The following is a 21,268-nucleotide window of genomic DNA, read 5'->3' as shown; positions in this document are numbered from 1 at the left end:
TATGAAATTGCTCTTGATTTAATTCATTTCCTTCACTTCCACTGATGAGTCAGTTTTATTGCCTTCCATCTCATCACTCCTTGACAACCATCACTATAATCATTCTTTCTTCTAAACTTCTTCTACTGTTTTAGTTGTTTTCTCATGTTTCTCTCTTCCTTTCAAACAAAATGCACAAAACTGGACCTTAACCTTCCAGGTGTGGTCAAATGAGTGTTTTATAAATGTTCAAATACCCCAAGGTTATTAGTTTATGCTTTTCTTAACAATTTATTTGTTATTATCAATTTATTTGATTCAATATTTATTATTGAAATAATATTATATATTATTTATTGTATTCACTAGTGCTGTACACTGAAGCAAAAATGTAAATATCCAATCTCTGAGAACACTTTAATCTTTTTTTTTTCTTCCATATTAATTAATTAAGCACCATTTAAATTGTACTTATCCTGGGTATTATTTCTACGCAAGTGCATCACTTAAGACATATTAAACTTTATATTCCACTTCTGAGCACATTTGCTGAATCATTCCAAGTTTACTCTGTAAAAAATCCTGTGTCTTCAGCACTCTGTGTTTTAATGTATCTAGAAAACCTGAGGAATGCATATGATAACTAAAGTGACATTAACAAAACATATGAAAGACAACAATATACCTTGTAAAAGTGTATGCTTACCTCATAGGTACTGGGCATAGAATGAGTTTGAATGTGCATTACTGTACTAAATAGAAATTCTAGCAAAAACAAAACAAAACAAAACAAGACAAAAAAAAAATGAATGACTACTGGCCATTCCTAAACTCATTCATAGGTAAGTGCCAGAAGATTGCCACTTGCCAAAATACTAAATGCTAAGCTAAGAGCTAGAGGCAGGAAAATAGTGTTCATATCAAAAGCAGGGTTAGTATTAGGTTAGAAAAGAGATAGCATGATTCTGAGTTCATTAGAACAAAGGTGTCAAGTACATATTAGTGACCCAGGACACTTCTGATCAGATTAAAATAGAAACTAAAATATAATAATGGACCAAAACACAATTGTGTACTATTTACCAAAGGCAGGTACTAGGGATACTAGAAGCTAAGCTAAAAGTTAGAGGCAGAAAATAGAGTTCATATCAAAAGCAAGGTAGACTGGAGAACTGAATAAAAGATAGCATATGGTTCTGAGTTCATTAGAACAAAAGTGTCAAGTACATATTAGTAACCCAGGACACTTCTGATCAGATTAAAATAGAAAATTAAATATAATGGACCAAAACACAATTTAGAAGGAAAATGGCATGCAGACCTAACTATCAATCAATATTAGTGATTCCTTGCTTTATTCCAGCTTCCCCAATTCCTTTCCTCTCTCAACTTGGTTTTTGTACTTGAAAATGTTTAACAAAATTTATTATAATAAAACAGTACTAATGTTATTATGTAGTTTTCTAAGTTGAAGTTCACTTTGGTGTGATGGATATTGTTTCTATTGGAGTTTAATATGAAGAATGCTATAGACTCCTACTTTATAATATAGTTTTAGGTCTGGTACTGCTAAGCCACCATTCTTTGTATTTATTTCAGCAATTCCCTTGATATTCTTGACCAGATTCATTCTTCCAGATGAATTTTGTTATAATTTTCTCTAGATCAATAAAATAATGTTTGTCACTTTAATTGTATGACACTGAACAAGTAGAACAATTTATGCAGAATTATTTTTATTATATTGGCTTGGCCTACCTAGGAGCAACTGATATTTTTTCATTTGTTTACATATGACTTTATTTGTGTGAAGTGTTTCATAATTGTGTTCAAATATATCCTAGATTTGTTTTGGCAGGTAGATACCCAAACCCAAACATTTTATTTTGTCTACAGTAATTTTAAGTGGAATTTCTCTTTCTATCTTTTGCTGCTGGGCTTTGTCAGTATTATATAGAAATGCTTATGATGTGTATGGGTTTACTTTATATCCTGCAACTTTACTAAAGCTATTAATTGATTTAAGTGAGTTTTTGGATAATTTTCTAGGATTGTCTAAATATATCATCAGATCATCTGCAAAATGTAACAGTTTTATCTTCTCACTACCTATTTTGATTTCTTTTTCTTTTTTTATTGCTAAAGCCAAAATTTCCAGTACAATATTGAATAAAAGTGGTGATAATAGATATCCTTGTTTCACCCCTGAATTGGGTGTGCATCCAAATTCTCTCCATTACAAATAATGCTTGCTGATGGTTTTAGAAAAAACATTGCTTATTATTTCAAGGAAAACTCTCTTTATACCTATACTTTCTAATGTTTTAAGAGGAATGAGCGCTGTATTTTTTGGAAGGATTTTTTATGTATCTATTGAGATTATCATATAATTTCTGTTGGTTTTGTTATTGCTATGGTTAATTATGGAAATAGTTTTCCTGATATTGAACCAGCCCTACAATTCTGGTATAAATTCTAGTTGGTCATAATATATTATCCTGCTGATAAATTGTTGTTATCTATTTGCTAATATTTTATATAATAGTTTGAATCAATATTTATTAGGGAGATTGGTCTGTAATTTTCTTTTTCTGTTTTGGTTTTTCCTGATTTAGGTATCAATACCATATTTAGGACATAGAAGGAATTTGCTGGGACACATTCTTAACCTATTTTTCCATATAGTTTGCATAGTTTTGAAATTAATTGTTCTTTAAATGTTTGGTAGAATTCACCTGTAAAACCATCAGGGCCTGGGGATGTTTTCTTAGGGAGTTCATTGATATTTTGTCTTTGTCTAAATTTCTTTTCTAAAATGTGATTATTTAAGTAACATATATCCTTTTATATTAATCTAGTCAATTTATATTTTTGTAAATATTCATCCAGTTCAATTTAGATTGTTAGACTTGTGGGCATACAATTAGACAAAATAGATCCTAATTATTGCTTTAATTTCTCTTTCATTTTTGTGAAGGTATCACATACTGTTGCGAAAAAGGTGTATTCCTTTATGCCCTTATTCATTCTTTTCCAGGGTTCCATTATATCTAGGTTTTATAAGATTTTATTAACCTTCTTAATTTTTTTCTTGTTTATTTTATGGTTAGATTTGTCTTGAATCTGAGAGAGGAGGGTTCAAGTTCCACTTCTGTGAATTTCTTCCTGTAACTGGCTTAATGTCTTCTCTATATATTTGGGTGCTCTACCACTTGGTGCATATACATTTAATATAGTTGCTATTTCTTTGTTTATAGTATCCTTTAATGATATGTACTTCCCTTTCTTATCTATTTTAATTAGATCTATTTTTACATTTGCTTTATCCTTGATCAGACTTGATACTGCTACTTTTTACTTTAGCTGAAGCAGAATAAATCTGCCCCAGCCTTTTACCCTCACTCTGTATTTATCTCTATTTCAAATGTGTTTCTTCTAAACTGCATATTGTAGGGTTTTTTTATTTATACTATTCTTTTCCATTTTATGAGAAGTTCATCCCTTTCACATTCACAGTTATGATCACTAGCTATGCATTTCCCTCCAACCCATTTTCTCCTGTATATATACTTTTGTTTTGTTCTCTCTTTCCACCCGGGTCTTTTTTAATACTGTTTTCTTTTTAATCCATCCCTCCCACTACCTGTCCTATCTTTTATCACCACTCCCCTCTTCTCTTATCTTTTTTTCTTAATGTTTCTGCCCTCCCTTCTATCTGTTCTCTCCCTTTTCTTTCCTCTTTTTTTTTTTCCTACTTCTTTATAAGTTGAAATGTTCTCTCTAAAATGTAATGTTCTCTGTTGAGGCTTTCTTGGGGTCTCTGGAGGTAGCCTTCTTTCAGTTCAGTAATCACGACAAGTTCAGCCAGTTGTTAAAGTCCAAATCCTTTATTGTCTCCTTCAAAGTCCTATCTCCTTCACTTGGGGCTCAGCTAGTTTCCTGGGGGGCCTTCTGGAGTCTTGGTTTCAGTGGAGAAGCAAAGGAGGAGAGCCTGCCACCAAGATGGTGTGAGATGGGATGAATCTTTCTGAGTTCAAGTATTTGTGCTCCAACCTTCAGCCTCCAGCCTTCTGTCTGCTTGTCTCTCCAAATGTCTCTGAATCCAAAGGTTTGTGTTTCAGCTTCCAGCTACCACAAAGGTGGAAGATGGAATGAATCTGTCTCAGTCTCAAGAAGTTCTAGTGCACCTGCCTTTTCTGGCCCTGAGAGCTTCTAGCTTATATGTTATACACTGATTATACATCAATCATTATATCACTAGGAAATCATTATTTGTTGTAGGATTAAATCAATGCTAAACTAGATTTAACCAATGTCTCTTCAATTCCACTTAGTACCTTGTTTCAAGTTCTGGACCATAGCATCTCCCTGTAGGATAAATCAGCCATACTGAACCATGCTAAATTAGATAATTATTGTATCTATCAATTCCACTGACTTAGTACCTTGTAAGAATCCTTTGTTTCAAATTCAGAGTTCTGGCCCATAACAATAAGGCAAGATAAATTTCTATACCCAATTGAATAATTGTTATGTCCTCTTTGGGCCAAAAAAGATGAGATTAATCTTCAGACAATGCTCACCCCCCCCACCTTCTTTCCCTCTATTGTAATAGGTCTTTTGTGACACTCCATGTGATCTAATTTGTTCCATTATACCTCCCTTTTCTTCTTCTCCTAGGTCAGTTCTTTTTCCACCCCTTAATATGTATCTTTGTCCATATGATGTTCCCCTGTAACTGCCCCAATAACAAATACAGTTCTCAAAAGTTACAGATATTTTCCCATTTAGGGATGTAAATTTTTTTTATAAATTTAACCTTTAAATAATATATATTTCCCCTGATTTTATTTTCTATGCTTTTCTTGAGTCTTGTATTTGAAGTTCAAACTCTGTTTAGTCCTGATTTTTTCAATAGAAATGACTGAATTTTTCTTAATTTATTGAATATCCATCACCTCCCCTGAAAAATGATATTCAATTTTGCTGTATAGTTAATTCTTGGTTGTAACTCCAGGTATTTTGCCTTTTAGAATATGATATTCCAGGCTTTGATCTTTTATTTTAGATGATGGCTAATTCTGGGTAATGCTAACTATTGCTACTTGATACCTGCATCATCTTATTGGGAGCCTACTGTCTTTTTTTTCCTTGAGATTATACTACTGGAATTTTAAAGGGTTTTCCTTATAGGATCTATTTCTGAAGGTAATTGATGATTCCTTTCAATGATTATTTTCCCCTTTGTTTACAGAACATCAGAGTAATTTTTCTTGATGATATCTTGAAAAATGTTATCCAGACTCTGTTTTGGTCATTATCTTCAGGCCAATAATTTATTTTTAGATATGTTAAAATATATGTTAAATCCAATATATATATATTTAAAATTATCTTGATGCACAAGAAAAAATCAGATCAAGAAGGAAGGAAAAAAAAAGTGAGAAAGAAAACAACATGCAAACAAACAACAGAGAGAATGAGAATACTATGTTGTGGTCCACACTCATTTCCCACAGTCCTCTCTCAGGGTGTAGATGACTCTCTTCATCACTGAACAAGTGGCACTGGTTTGAATCATCTTATTATTGAAAAGAGTCATGTCTATCAAAATTGATCATTGTATAGTCTTGTTGTTGCCATGTATAATGATCCCCTAATTCTGCTTATTTCATTTAGCATCAGTTCATGTAAGTCTTTCTAGGCCTTTCTGAAGTTGTCCTGGGATCATTTCTTTCTTTTCTTTTTTTTTTTTAATTTTCTTTTTTTATTTATTATAAGAACTTTTTATTGACAGAACCCATGCCAAAGTTATTTTTTTTTACAACATTATCCCTTGCACTCATTTCTGTTCCAATTTTTCCCACCCTTCCTCCCTCCACCCCCTCCCCCAGATGGCAAGTAGTCTTATCCATGTTAAATAGGTTACAGTATATCCTAGATACAATATATGTGTGCAGAACCGAACAGTTCTCTTGTTGTACAGGGAGAATTGGATTCAAAAGGTAAAAATAACCCGGGAAGAAAAACAAAAATGCAAAAAGTTTACATTCATTTCCCAGTGTTCTTTCTTTGGATGTAGCTGCTTCTGTCCATCATTGATCAATTGAAACTGAGTTAGGTCTCTTTGTCAAAGAAATCCACTTCCATCAGAATATATCTTCATACAGTATCGTTGTTGAAGTATATAATGATCTCCTGGTTCTGCTCATTTCACTTAGCATCAGTTCATGTAAGGCTCTCCAAGCCTCTCTGTATTCATCCTGCTGGTCATTTCTTACAGAACAATAATATTCCATAACATTCATATACCACAATTTACCCAGCCATTCTCCAATTGATGGCCATCCATTCATTTTCCAGTTTCTAGCCACTAAACAGGGCTGCCACAAACATTTTGACACATACAGGTCCCTTTCCCTTCTTTAATATCTCTTTGGGGTGTAAGCCCAGTAGTAGCACTGCTGGGTCAAAGGGTATGATAGTTTGATAACTTTTTGAGCATGGTTCCAAATTGCTCTCCAGAATGGTTGGATTCATTCACAACTCCACCAACAATGCATCAGTGTCCCAGTTATCCCGCATCCCCTCCAACATTCATCATTATTTTTTCCCGTCATCTTAGCCAATCTGACAGGTGTGTAGTGATATCTCAGAGTTGTCTTACTTTGCATTTCTCTGATCAATAGTGATTTGGAACAATCTTTCATACGAGTGTTAATAGTTTCAATTTCATCATCTGAAAATTGTCTGTTCATATCCTTTGACCATTTATCAATTGGAGAATGGCTTGATTTTTTATAGAGTCAATTCTCTACATATTTTAGAAATGAGGCCTTTATCAAAACCTTTAACTGTGAAGATTTTTCCCCAGTTTATTGCTTCCCTTCTAATCTTGTTTGCATTAGTTTTGTTTGTACAAAGGCTTTTTAATTTGATGTAATCAAAATTTTCTATTTTGTGATCAATAATGGTCTCTAGTTCATCTTTGGTCACAAATTTCTTCCTTCTCCACAGGTCTGAGAGATAAACTATCCTATGTTCCTCTAATTTATCTATGATCTCGTTCTTTATGCCTAAATCATGGACCTATTTTGATTTTATCTTGGTATACTGTGTTAAGTGTGGGTCCATGCCTAATTTCTGCCATACTAATTTCCAGTTATCCCAGCAGTTTTTGTCAAATTATGAATTCTTATCCCAAAAGTTAGGATCTTTGGGTTTGTCAAACACTAGATTGCTATAGTTGACTATTCTGTCTTGTGAACCTAACCTGTTCCACTGATCAACTAATCTATTTCTTAGCCAATACCAAATGTTTTTGGTGACTGCTGCTTTATAATATAGTTTGAGATCAGGTACAGCTAGGCCACCTTCATTTGACTTTTTTTTTTCATTAATTCCCTTGAGATTCTCGACCTTTTATTATTCCCTATGAATTTTGTTGTTATTTTTTCTAGATCGTTAAAATATTTTCTTGGAAGTCTGGATTGGTATGGCACTAAATAAATAGATTAGTTTAGGGAGTATTGTCATCTTTATTATATTCGCTCGGCCTATCCAAGAGCACTTAATATTTTTCCAATTATTTAAGTCTGACTTTCTTTGTGTGGAAAGTTTTTTTTTGTAATTTTGCTCATAGAATTCCTGACTTTCCTTTTATGCTATTGACAGTTATTTTGAATTGAATGGAATTTCTCTTTTTATCTCTTGCTGTTGGATTTTGTTGGCGATATATAAAAATGCTGAGGACTTATGGGGGATTTATTTTATATCCTACAACTTTGCTAAAGTTATGAATTATTTCTAATAGCTTTTTAGTAGAATCTCTGGGGTTCTCTAAGTATACCATCATATCATCTGCAACTGGGGTCATTTCTTACAGAACAAAAATATTCCATAACATTCATAATTTATTCAGCCATTCTCCAATTAATGGACATCCACTCAGTTTCCAGTTTCTTGCCACTACAAAGAGGGCTGCCACAAACATTTTTTGCATATGTGGGTTCCTTTCTCTCCTGTAAGATAGCTTTGGGATATAATCTCAACAGAAATATTGCTGGATCAAAGGGTATGCACAATATGATAATTTTTTGATCATAGTTGCAATTTGCTCTCCAGAATGGTTGGATCCATTCACACACTAAATAATGTGTCAGAGTCCCAATTTTCCCATATGCCCTCCAACATTGGTCATTATTGTTTCCTGCTATCTTAGCCAATCTAACAAGTATGTAGTGGTACCTTAGAATTGTATTAATTTTCATTTTTCTGATCAATAGAGATGTGGATCACTCTTTTATATAACTACAAATAGTTTCAAATTCTTCCTCTGAAAATTGTCTTTTTTCTTTGACCATTTATCAATTGGAGAATGTAGGCCACAAACTTTTAAAGTGCTTCTTCTTCCAATGGGGGTATTTTACATTTTCTTCCATTTTTTTCAATTTTTTGTTTGTTTGTTTTATTTGTTTGACTGATTCTTGATATCTCATAGAATCATCTTCCATTTGTCCCATTCTAATTTGTAATATGTGGTTTTCTTCAGTTATTTTTTATCTCTTATTTTCAATTTGATTAATTCTATTTTTGAAAGTATTGCTTTTTTCAGTATTTTTTTTTTTTTTTGCATTTGGCTTTTTTTTTTTTAAAGGAATTGCCTTTCTTTTCCAAACTGTTGAATATCTCTTGCATATCTCTCATTTATTTTCTCATTTTTTTTCCTGCCACCTCTTTTTTTTTGCCTTTTAAATCTTTTATGAGCACTTCCAAGAAGCCTCTTTGGTTTTGAAACCAAGTCATATCTCTCTTTAAGATTTCTTCTATGGACAGTTTGTCCCTCTTCTGAGTTGGTAGTTTCATTTTCCCTGTCATCATAGTAGGTTTTTATGTATAAAATTCTTTTCTGTTTCTTGCTCATTTTCTTTCCTTTTCTTAAATTCACTGCAAAGAATTTGGTCAGATGTTTTGGAGACTGAATAACTTTCAAATTAAGATTGCAATATCCAAACACCTCAGGCCACCTGGATATCCCTTTATCTATTTTCAGTAAGTACAAAGAAAGAGGGCATTAGCAATATTACCCTAGGCAACTCATTTCATTTTTCTGGGCTTACTTCATCAGTAAATTGAGAAATTTGATTTAGACCAGATATTTAAGATTCCTTTTATTCCACCATTAAAATTTTCTAATTCTACATTCATTCCAAGTGAGTTACCTGTCATCCAATCCATTAAAGTGTCATATTTTCTCACTTCTTTTGCTCCAGTATTTTTATCTATATAATTGTATAATACCCTGCTAAACCACATTTAACAAGCTAAGCTAATGTAACAATTTTTAACAAGACCTTTCAGAAAATCTGTATATACTGAATTTAGTGGTTCCCTTTTCTATTTAGCCAATAGCTATTTATTTAAAAAGTAAACAAATATGTCTGACATGAATTGCCTTTCCCCAATTTAGCTTAGCTCACATCCATTAAATTGTATTTTTAAAAATGAGTCTCTCCATGTCTTCTTAAACAGTGACTCAGATTTTTTTTCTGTTTCAAATAATAGATTCTTATGGTTTGCATGTTCTAAAAGGCACCAGTATTTGAAAAACAAAAGCTAGGATGATATTTTCAGTTCTATAATCAATTGTAAAAACCTCAGAATCAAACAAATTGCTAAAAGTAACTGTTAATATAGTAACAATGGGATATCTAATCACATACATCACCCACAGATGTAAGCTATTGATACCTGGTGTTTTATCTAATTATATCCTTTCTACCATACTGTGAATGCATAGAAGTATTTTTTCCTCTTTGTTTGACCAAACATACCTATTACTAGAAGAAAAATGAGTAGAGAGTTTATTCATCACTTACTATAAACTTTGTGTCCATGCTCACCAATCTGATATCTTTATTCCCTGATAATTCTCTTCTATTTCCCTCACATCCTGCATTCCCAACTCTAAAATTATGTCAATTATGACTTCCAAAACTCACACAAAGATATTCATTAAGGTTGACCAAAAAGGAAAAAGAAAGAAAAGAACACTGGATATAAAAAGGCAAAATACCAATGGATACTTGAGTATAAAGTGGAGAATGATAAGATAATGTTTTACATTCTATGGTTTTTCCAATTGTCAAATTGCTCCTGAAATTAGGACACAGACTCAAAAACCTAACAGAAATCCTACACCTTCACTTAGAGCTTCCACCAAAAAATATATTAGTCATATTAAGGATCCTATTACCAAGGCATGACTAGCTCTAAAGAATAATAATTCTATGCCATAACTCCTGAGGGAACATGAAATGTGACTATCATGCATACATGCAATCAATGAGTATTTGTTGAGCACCTACTATGTACTTAGTCCAGAGTTTATCATTATGAAAGATAAAAGATAAGTTCACAATTTAGTTGGGAAGATGAGATTTTAGTGCATAGATAACTATTAGAGAATGACACAAAATAATACATTTTACAAGAATAAATTATGTTATTGCAAATATTAGTTCTTTAATCTTCCAGAAAAAAAGGATTGATCAATGATGTCTAAAATAGTCAGGGAAGGACTTTTGAGTTTTGAATTATGGGCAGTCTTAAAAAGACAGTGTAAAAAGGAGGGGGCATCGTGGATTAAGGTAAAAAAAAAAGAGGAAATTCATTATAGTAGGACAGAGTATGAGACATTTGAAGTACAGTTCAGAAATATTATAGATGTGAGTGGAATATGTGAATAGGATAGCATAGGGTATCAAGTTGCATAAATTGAATGAACCACATTTTGGAGGGTTTTTAATATTAAATAAAAAATGTTTTAACTTGATAAAGGGGGCAATTGAGAATCACTGTGTTATTGAGTAGAGGAATGATATGATTAAAAAGGGATGATTCCTTTTGTAGATAGGCAGGAATTGGAGAGTAGAGAAACTGGGGAATTGGTGAGATCTTCTGGAATGTTTTTTTTTCTTTCAGTAAATCAGAATTAGTTTAATGACAGTTGGACTATAGTGGTGACTTTGGAACAAATAGAAAATTACTTTCCACTCCTTACTACATATTTTGTACTTACTTATAAATGTACATGTTGCCCCTCAGCACAATAGAATGTAAGTTCCTTGAGAACAGGGGCCGTTTACTTTTTGTCTTCAAATCCTCAAGATCAAGGTCAGTATCTTGCATGGAATAAGGAATTAATGAGTATATATTGAACAGAGTCATAAAGAATGTAAAATGAAAACAATGAGAGATGCAATAAAAATGACTCCAATTTTTAGAGTTCAGTTGACAATGTTTATGTCACTAAAAAAGAAAGGGAAGTTGCCTTATCTTCTTGCCATATCCATAGACTCAACTCCTCAAAACAGAGGTTTCTGGAATTTAGCCAGAATACTCAATACATGAATTCTTCTCCTCTTAGCTTCACTGAAAATATTATCATTTTCTCTAAGGAGTGGTTTCAAAGGATCAAATGATAACAATTATAATTTAAAAATGTTTTTATTAAAAATGATTTGTACATATGTCATAAAAAATATCATATTTTTTAATTAAAAGTTTTTGAAACAGTTGCACCTTGGGAAAACTCCTGATTTCCCTTAAATGTATACATTATTTACAAGTTACTTTATATTAAACCCTGTCTTCAAATTCCAGATCTGCACATGTAACAGAGGAAATAATATTATGTGCCCTTATCAGAACTCATTATTTAAAGATCTGATAGGATAGCTTTATGTGCTATGTTCTGAGCAGAAACTACTCAAATGTTCTCTGTATAAAGAGAAAGGGAATGAAAGAAATAGAAAGAGGAGAAACAAAGGGACTAATAACAAGAAATTCATTCTTTCCTCTTTCTTTGATTTCCATAAGAAAACCTTAGGATATGATTTAAGACTTCAAGGTGATATCATTTGAAAAAAAAAAATCAGAAAACCCTAAATAGGATTCCTTTGTAAGAAATAGTTGCACCTTGGGAAAAGTCCTGGATAGATGGTAGAGTTCATACTAGTTCTTCAACTACAATATAATGTGGGCCTACTTATTTTCCTATTTATTTTTTTTTGAAATGATGAAGTGATCTTCACTTTCTATGTTGTTCTGTAATAAGAAAAAGATAATTCTACATTATGTTTACATAGCTTGTTTATAAAGTACATTAAGATGGAAAGAGGTTAAAGGTCATTGGAAATGATGCCTAATTGAGGAATGAACAAGGTAGGAGATATTGGCTACTTATCTTCCTCAACACTTTGTGAGAGGAGTAAGCACCAAGCATCTTTTTGAAGAGTTATCATTTCTATGGATAATTAGGCTTATTTTTTCATGAAATTAGGTAGAAGGTGTTATGGGCCAGAACTCTGAAATAAGGATTCTTACAAGGAGCTAACTCAATGAAATTGATAAAGCATGGTGCTTAATAGTTCTCTAGTTCAGTACATGTACTTAGTACTTAATATAATTCTACAAGATTCACACCTATGTTAATGAAGTATATAGCAGCCAGCAAAGGCTGAAACAGATTCATTCCATAGTGTACCTTTGTGGTGGCTGGAGGTTGAATCACAAGCCCTTGGACTCAGAGAGATTCATTCACTTCATCTCACACTACTTTGGTGGCAGTCTCTCCTCCTTAGCTTTTCCACTGAAACCAAGACAGAAGGCCTCCAGAAAACTAGCCGAATCCCAAGTGAAGGAGATAGGACATTGAATGAGACAATAAAGGATTTGGACTTTAACACCTGGCTGCACTTGTGGTGATAACTGAACTGAAATGAAAGCTGCTTCCAGAAGCCCCCAAGCAAACCAAACCAAAGAACACTACAGAAGGGACCAAAATTATTCTGGACATAAGTATACTCTCCTGACAATTGGAACTTTAAAGTGGACTAATCTGTGTCATTAAAATAAGTTTCACCATTCCCTATATGAAGTACTCAGAAAGAATCTGAATCACCAGTTATTATGCACGCTAGAGAAGGTAACTTAGTTTTCTACTTGGATAGGGCATTAGATAACTTTCCATCCTTGTTATTTTAGGACCTATAAATAAGTAATAGAAAAGTATCATAGATCCTTTCTCTTTCCCTTTCATTCCTCTGTCTACATAAGGTATCATACCCTTATCTATAGATAGTCTTAAAAACTTTCTTTTGGATTGCTGAATCTTCCAAAGTTTATCTTGGGGTTTACTATCTGGATTTGTTCCTGAAAGATCATGCCTTAAATCAAGAACATTTGAACTCTCCTAGACTGACAAAAAATGGATCCCACGTCAAGCCCCAGTTGGTCATCATTTGGTCTCTATTGACTCAGACTGAATGACCTTCAGGGTCTTCCCCTTCCAGATTTACTTATTTATTTAGATTTTTCTTTTACTAGGTTAAAGACACCATTATTTGACTTAATTGCTATGTAGCATTAGTCTTTGAGTATGTATAGCCTCAGTCAAACAGACTTGTTATGAACCTTAGTTTAAAAAAAGCAAAGATTTTCTAGTATATTTAGGGTCTTCTCCAGTCTTGTGATCATATATATGGCTACTGGACCCAAATGACTCTGGAGGGAGGGGAAGTGAGGCAGGTGACCTTGCACAGCTTTCCCTCCACTTAAATCCAATTCACTTGCATGTTATACTATCACCCTCCTTGACACCATAGTCCACTCCTAGAATGAAGGACAAATAACAACTAAGTTTATGAGGTGTTTTACCACCAGGAGTCCTATAAGTCAAGTACAAGCTTCATTATGTCAAGTGTATAATTAAGACTAGGGCAGCCAGTTGGCACAGTAGAAAGACTGGTGGACTGGGAGTTAGGAAGAGTCATAGTTCTGAGTTCAAATCTGGCCTCAGACACTTTGTAGCTGTATAACATTGATCAAGGCACTCATTTTTTTTTTTTTTGCCTCAGTTTTCTTATCTCTAAAATAAGCTAGAGAAGGAAATGGCAAAAAAAAAATCCCTACAATATCTTTGCTTAAAAAATTGAATGAGATCACAAAGAGTTATGAACAACAAAATGAATAGGACTGAGAGAAGATAAGGGATTTTCTCAAGGTTGTAATCATAGTTTAAGTCATTTTGGGGAAGTGAATCCTAGTCTCCTAACTCCAAATCCAGCATAATTTCCATTATGCCACATTTATTGAAAACATGCTGTTGCAAGTAAGACTGAGACGGATTAGGGCTTTCCACAAAGTGATAAACATCAGGAATTAAATTAGAGAGAAAGTCTATGGCAGAGCAGCACAATTAAGGGATATGTTTAAACTTCAAGAATTAGACTATCTTTCCTTATGAAAAAAAGCTACACAGACCTTGGACTCCAAGTCTCATCTATAAATTATTGATTTTCTGTCAAGATTGCATTCAATCAGTAAGTATTTTCTGAGCAATGATTACATTTTTAGCACTTTTCTAGTCATTGGGAAGTTGCAGAGTTCTATGAATGGCAGTGTGGTAGATCAGGAATTACAATGGGGTGGGAATAAGAAAATCTGTGTTTAAAATTTGGTAATAGTTTACTGGATGATTATGTAAAAGAAATTTCTAGGCAACTCAGTTTTCTAATTTGTAAAATGGGAAACATAAATTCTTATACTACCTAACTAAAAATGTTGTTGCAAGGAAAGTATTTTATAAATTCTAAAGATGCTTATAAATAAGCATAACTGTTAAATGGTATAGTTTTTGCTTTTAAGCAGTTTTTCACATAATTGTGGGTACAAAATTAATATACAAGTAATAATTATTATTCAATTAGGTATTCAAATTTAGTATTGAAAGACTCTATAAAAGCTATAGAAAAATAAATATGTGTTATAATAGTGAGAAAAGATCTGAAGATTGAGGTGAGCAATGAAAGATGGAAAAAAAATTAAACAGTTAAAAGGGGAAAAAAACTACATTCAAAACAAGAAGAAAAACAACATGATCAATGATGTGAGTGGTAAACAATGAAAAGATTTTCATCATTTCAAGAAATTAAATTGTTCAGGTAAGTGGGAGCTAGATTTTGAAGGGTCATAAAAAGCAGCCAGAGATATTTTAGAGCAAGAAGAAACTGAAATTTACTGAATAAAAGAGTTAAGGTAATTCACATCAGCAATTGTGTGGAAAGTGGACTAAAGTGGGGAGAGACTTGAGACAGGAAGATCAATTAAGAGGTCCTTGCAAAAGTTTAGGTAAGAGATGATGAGGATTTGGACTGTGAATAAAAGGGGTTCAGAAGCTAGAGATATGAAATAAGAGAGGGAAAAAAACAAAGTTGATTACAAAATTATCTTATCTCATTCCCTTAATTTTCTCTCTTTTCAGTACTTTTTAACGCCACTTAAATAAAATAGCAACTAATCCACATTTCACATTTGAAACTGAAGCTTTTGGTTTGATTCATTACAAAATCAATCTCAGTTCATTCAGAATTTTTCACAAATGTGAAAATTCTCCTTGTGGGTGACTAAAGTAAGGACAAATCCTCATTTCCCATTTCCTCTTTATAGCCAGCCCTTTTAGGATGTTTTCACCAGCACCAAATCATCTTTGCCCTTTCTGTGTTTCTAGAATTAGTGAAACATTTGCTTTATTCTATAGAACTCAGGAAATAATAACCTGACTCCCTATTTTATTCTCCCCTCACCTGCCTCACCTCTCCCCCAATTAACAAAAGTGAAATATTCAAACTCTATTTTTCTTCTTCTTAGTGACAATTATTCTACTTCTTTACTTGTAAAAGCGTACAGGATGGAATTCTCATAACAAAATGTCATCATTTGCTTTTCAAAGCATGGAAAATGTAAATGGATTGTGGGTAATGGAATGCAAATGAAATAAGGCTGTCACCTTCTTAACAAAACTAAACTGTTAATATGCACCTTGAATCCATTTGGGAAATGAATATTCAGGATTTTACAACTCTGGAGCTGATCTACTAACAACTTACTACTAGAAACTTGGATTTTTAATGTATATCACTGGTCTTTAATAGAATATGACAGTCATTATTTCCAATAAGAACTTATTGATAAAGGCAAGATTCATTATCTTCAACAGCAATTATATCACAAAATACATGATGTAATAGTGAGAGTAATGGTTTATTACAGAGCTCAATCTATAGTATTTGTTTCATTCCTTACTTAACAACTTAACACTAATTTGCTAGGATATATTGCATCAAGGATAAACAACTACATATTGATTTAAGGACCCTCTATAAACTTGCTCAACTATTTTCAGGAGCAGAGTGGTGTAATGGGAAAAAAAGTACTACAATGGCTTTAGAGGCAGAAAACTTGGGGAGTAGATGGAAATCCATGGGATTTTATGAATAGAAAACAGAGTAAGAACATAAAAGCTCATGAATATGGTCATGGATGTATAATTTGACTTTACCTGCCCTAGTTTCCTCAGCTATAATATAGAGGTGTTTCCTCCCTATCTCAAAGGACTAAAATGGGCATTAGTGTAAAACACTTTGATCCTAGTATTGAAAATTCACTCCATTAAACTATTTCTAGAGGAAAGAAAACTCTGTGCAATTGTTATATTAAAACTATATGGAATGTTTGGTTATTTGAGTCCCCATAATCAGAAGTTCAAATCTTTGTTTGACCTCTTCAACCTTTCATCTCTACAAAGTAATGAGATTTCAGTCTACAAATAGTTGGAGTCTTTGAGAGAAATCTTAAAATCAAGATTCTGCCTGATTTTAAATAGCAACACCCAAAGACCAAACTACATATTTAACAAAGCCTTTGGATTATACTTCCCATTCAATTGGAAAGTAGTTTAGCTCTCCCTATCCTTCAGACAAAAGCTATTTCAGCATAAAAGAGAGTCTAAAGTGTTCCTGTTTCAAAAAATCATTAACCAATAAATACAGTTTTACTAGGGAAATGGATACAAAGCAATATGTTAGGAATAGGATGGTTTCAATGCAGGGGAGTCAAATCTCTATGTCTTATGATTCTTTATTTGAAAAGAGTGACTTATAGCAACACTCACCAGTATCTTCTGAAAGGAATGATGAGTTGATTGTCTTTTATGAGTTCTCAGTTGTTAATATTTTCATGATAAAAGTTGTCAGAAACTTTCTTATTCTGCCTTCTGTCTTCTAGTTCTGTGTTCCAGATGGACTCCAATAATTGTTTGCCATTACCCACAGGTTACACATCAGACAGTATGCCAAAATGGAAAAAAAATGCTAAACTTGGATTCACTGAAATTGAATTTGAAATCTCCTTCCTGGGTAACACTGAAGGAATCACATTCCCTCTCTGGGTCTCAGTTTTCTTATCTTTAAAATAAGACAGCTAACCTAGATGACCCTGAAAGTCCCCTCTTAATCTAAGTTTTTGACCCTATGATTATATATGTAGTTATAGATTCTAATGCTATGAATCTAATGCTAGGAAAATATTGTGTTGTGCTATTTTATTATTGGTGATGATGAGGGGAGCACCAAAACAATATTTCTCTTTCTTTCTCTCTGACTTTGGGAATGAGCCAAGTAGAACCCTTGAAAAACTCCTTGAAGATGAAATTCTTCTTGAACCTTGTCTCTGTGAGACCCACCCAAGGGAATCAAGTTAAAAGTAGTTTTATCTAGATGGGGCTAGTTGAGTCTGGAGCTGGAGAATTCCAATCCTATTGAATTAAAGATCAAACACTCATTCAATTCTATTTAATTCCAACTCACACTCACTCAGCCCCCATCAATTACAAACCCCTTGCAGCCAATGCTATCTATATAGATAATGCAATTAATCTAATTGGGTCTATAAAAGACCCAATTTTAAACCCAGTCCTTGCAGAGGACCTAATATACCACCCCTGGCATAGCGGCAACTTTTGCCTGAAATGATATTTTCTTTCAGTGTTACCTTCTCTTTACTCTTTCACCTATTTCCCTAACAAAGCTTTCCACCACTCTATCGGGATTTCGCTACTAGAAACTTTACTTCTTTGTGAGATCTTACCACTAAGAAATTCAGTCTTTCTATTCACGCATAGCAAAGGTAGTGTGGTGTGGTGGAAATAACAGTGGTCTGCCAACTTGCAGGTTATTTGCCTTGGATTTAAGCCTTGGCCCTCTAGTAATTTATTTTGTAACCTTAGGCAAGTCACTTCCTTTATCTCTTGGTCTCAGTTTTCTTATATTCGAAAGGAAGAGATTTCACTTCATGACTCCAAGTATCCCTTCCAGATCTAACATTCCATGGTTATGTTTTAAATTTCTTAGTGAATCTCTAAGGGAGAACTGTTCTCTCTATTGTAAATGAACATTATTTCACAGGTGGCCATAGCTATCCATTATTTTCAGTATGTTCAGTCATAACCAGAAGAGATGGCAATAATTAAGGAACAAGTTTAAAGATGGGCTGGAAGTAACATATACTCACATGTGTCTATGTGTTATATAACTGAAAGAAACAGACGGACAGACAGAGACACAGAGTGAAAGAGAGACAGAGAAGAGAAGAAGGAAGAAAAGAAGGAAGGAAGCAAAAAAGGAAGGAAGACAGTCATTTTCCTTCCCATGTCCATCATTTTGCATAGGCTATCTAAAATACCAGGTGTGTACTTTGTATTCAACTTAGTCTTTTAGAACCTTAAGCTTCTTTAAAGTTTCAAATTTTATTTAAACTAATCCACTATTTATTAGTAGTTTCTCTTTCCACTATTTAAAGTACTCATCGTGTCCAGAAGCTCTAGAATCACCTCAAACTCAATTTATCTTTTCCTTAGCTCCCTTAAATCAAACACTCTTCAAAATTCCCTATTTTTATTAAATGTAGCATTCTTCCAAGCTCCCATACTCATATTCTTGAAATTATGTTCCCCCTTCCTTTCCCCTTATATCCAATCAGTTTGCCAATTTTGGCATTTCTTTCCAGTGATTCTTGTTTTTTACCTCTTTCTATTCACATACTTACCACCTTATTTCAGACTTTCATCATTGCTTAACTAGACTAGCCCAATTCTTTCTTAATTTGTCTCGTTACTTCAAGTATCTTCCTGCTCTAATCCACACAGCTGCCAGAGTAATTTTCTTAAAGCATAAATATGCCATGTCACTTCCCAACTTGCAGTGCACACACACACACACACACACACACACACCACACACTAAATTCCGGTAATATCTTATCGTTCCTAGGAACAAAAATACACTTTTCTTTCTGGTTTTCAAAATTGTTTACAACCTGATCCCAATCTATCCTGGTGTTGTTATATATGCCTTCTTTTCCTATAATCTAAAGCTAAGGGAAACTGGCCTTTCTTTTATTCTTTATATGCAAAACATCATTTATTTCTCCATGCTTCTATATTGCTTGTCACCAATTCTGGAATGCACTTTTTTTTTATTATTTTGTCTTTCCTTCTTTTCTATATTTATATACTCAGCAACTAACATAGTGCCTAGAACATAATCACAATGTTTATCAATTAGCTGTGTACTTATAATTCTCCCATAGACTGTGCATTACTTGATGACAGAAAATGTTTTATTTTTGTCTGCTCTCCCAGACATCAGTATGGACCCTTACGAAAACTAGGCGTTTAAGGTTTGTTCAATTGTGGAATTTGAATTGAATTCATTTCTTACAAAATAGTAACTGGTATATTTGCTAAAAAAAAAACCCTCTTCTCTGTCTTTCTCTCTGTGTCTCTGTCTGTCCATCTGTTTCAGTCATATAATACATAGACACATGTGAGTATATGTTACTTCCAGCCCATCTTTAAACTTGTTCCTTAATTATTACCATCTCTTCTGGTTATGACTGAACATACTGAAAATAATGGATAACTATGGCCACCTGTGAAATAATGTTCATTTACAATAGAGAGAACAGTTCTCCCTTAGAGATTCACTAAGAAATTTAAAACATAACCATGGAATGTTAGATTTGGAAGGGATACTTGGAGTCATGAAGTGAAATCTCTTCCTTTCGAATATAAGGAAGCTGAGACCAAGAGACACAGGAGGTGACTTGCCTAAGGTTACAAAATAAATTACTAAAGGGCCAAGGCTTAAACCCAAGGCAAATAACCTGCAAGTTGGCAGACCACTGTTATTTCCACCACACCACACTACCTCACCAAGGATTAGGAATTATTTTGCAATAGCTACAAGAAGGAAGGGCATGAGTTAAAGTTGAATAAAGCTCAATTCAACAACAGCATTTGTGTATTAGCTAAACGCAAAATAATTTGACATTTGTTCTCATAGCTGTTTTCATATTATTTACACTTAGCAAAGTAATAAAAAACAACAGCAACCAAAAAGCAAATAAATAAACAAATCCAAAACCTAGATCCCACCTAGTTTTGTTGCTTTTTTTCTCTAGATTTTTCTCATTCCTACTTTCAACAGCTAAGAGCATTTTACAACCCCTTCCTGCATTTGCCACATACATATATGTGCCTTTCAATTCAAGGAGCCCAATTTTCTTCACCTAGTAATTGGGCTATGCAGAGAAACAAAGTATCACTTTATGTTATATAATGGTGTGATATAAAATTATTCACTAATTCAATGTTGAAAAATAATAATCACAAGTTGGAAGATTTAAAAACACATGTGAAAAAGCAACACCCGGGGAAAAAAGAGGCTCTCAGAGTATACTCAAGCTCTTTCTTGCCCCCTGCAGTTTGGTAAAGGATGAAGCAATATTTTGCAATTAACACTGCATTTTGTTGCAAACTGTAGCTAAAATGTTCATTTTCCTTATAAGGAACTGACAGTAGCTCTAAGAACATGCAATATGACAATATTATTTAGAAACAATTTTCTCCCATATCACGTAACAAATATTTCTCTGCTGTTGTTTTGTCTCTGCATCTTGCTAATAGAAAAATTATCCAGAAAGTACAAACCTTTACTAAATATTGATTATTATTTTGCTTTATAGTTCTACAACTCAAAATAAATGCCTCTATAAAAAAAGAGACATACTCCCAACAACACACATTTTACCTGCAAAATAGTAAGCTTTAGAGGAATGCCATTCCTAAACATCAATATGAGACTAGCACATTTTGCCCTCTACCTTACCATTCTTCTAGGAAGCTTGTTCATACTGGTTTCATTAGTAGGGAACTAAATATTCAGCACCGTGGTGTTGGACAGTACCCTATAAAAAGATTCTGTGTAGGAAAATACCCATTCAAATGAAAAGTGAGTCACTTAGTATGAAGGCCTGTGGCCATTAAGACTATGTTTCTCAATCCCAGATAAATGACTCCATCTTTCTCCCTGGTTTTTTTTTTTTTTTT

The sequence above is a fragment of the Sarcophilus harrisii genome, chromosome 2 (genome assembly GCF_902635505.1).
Source record: "Sarcophilus harrisii chromosome 2, mSarHar1.11, whole genome shotgun sequence".
NCBI lineage: Eukaryota > Metazoa > Chordata > Mammalia > Dasyuromorphia > Dasyuridae > Sarcophilus > Sarcophilus harrisii.
Note: the sequence above shows the minus strand (reverse complement) of the source record.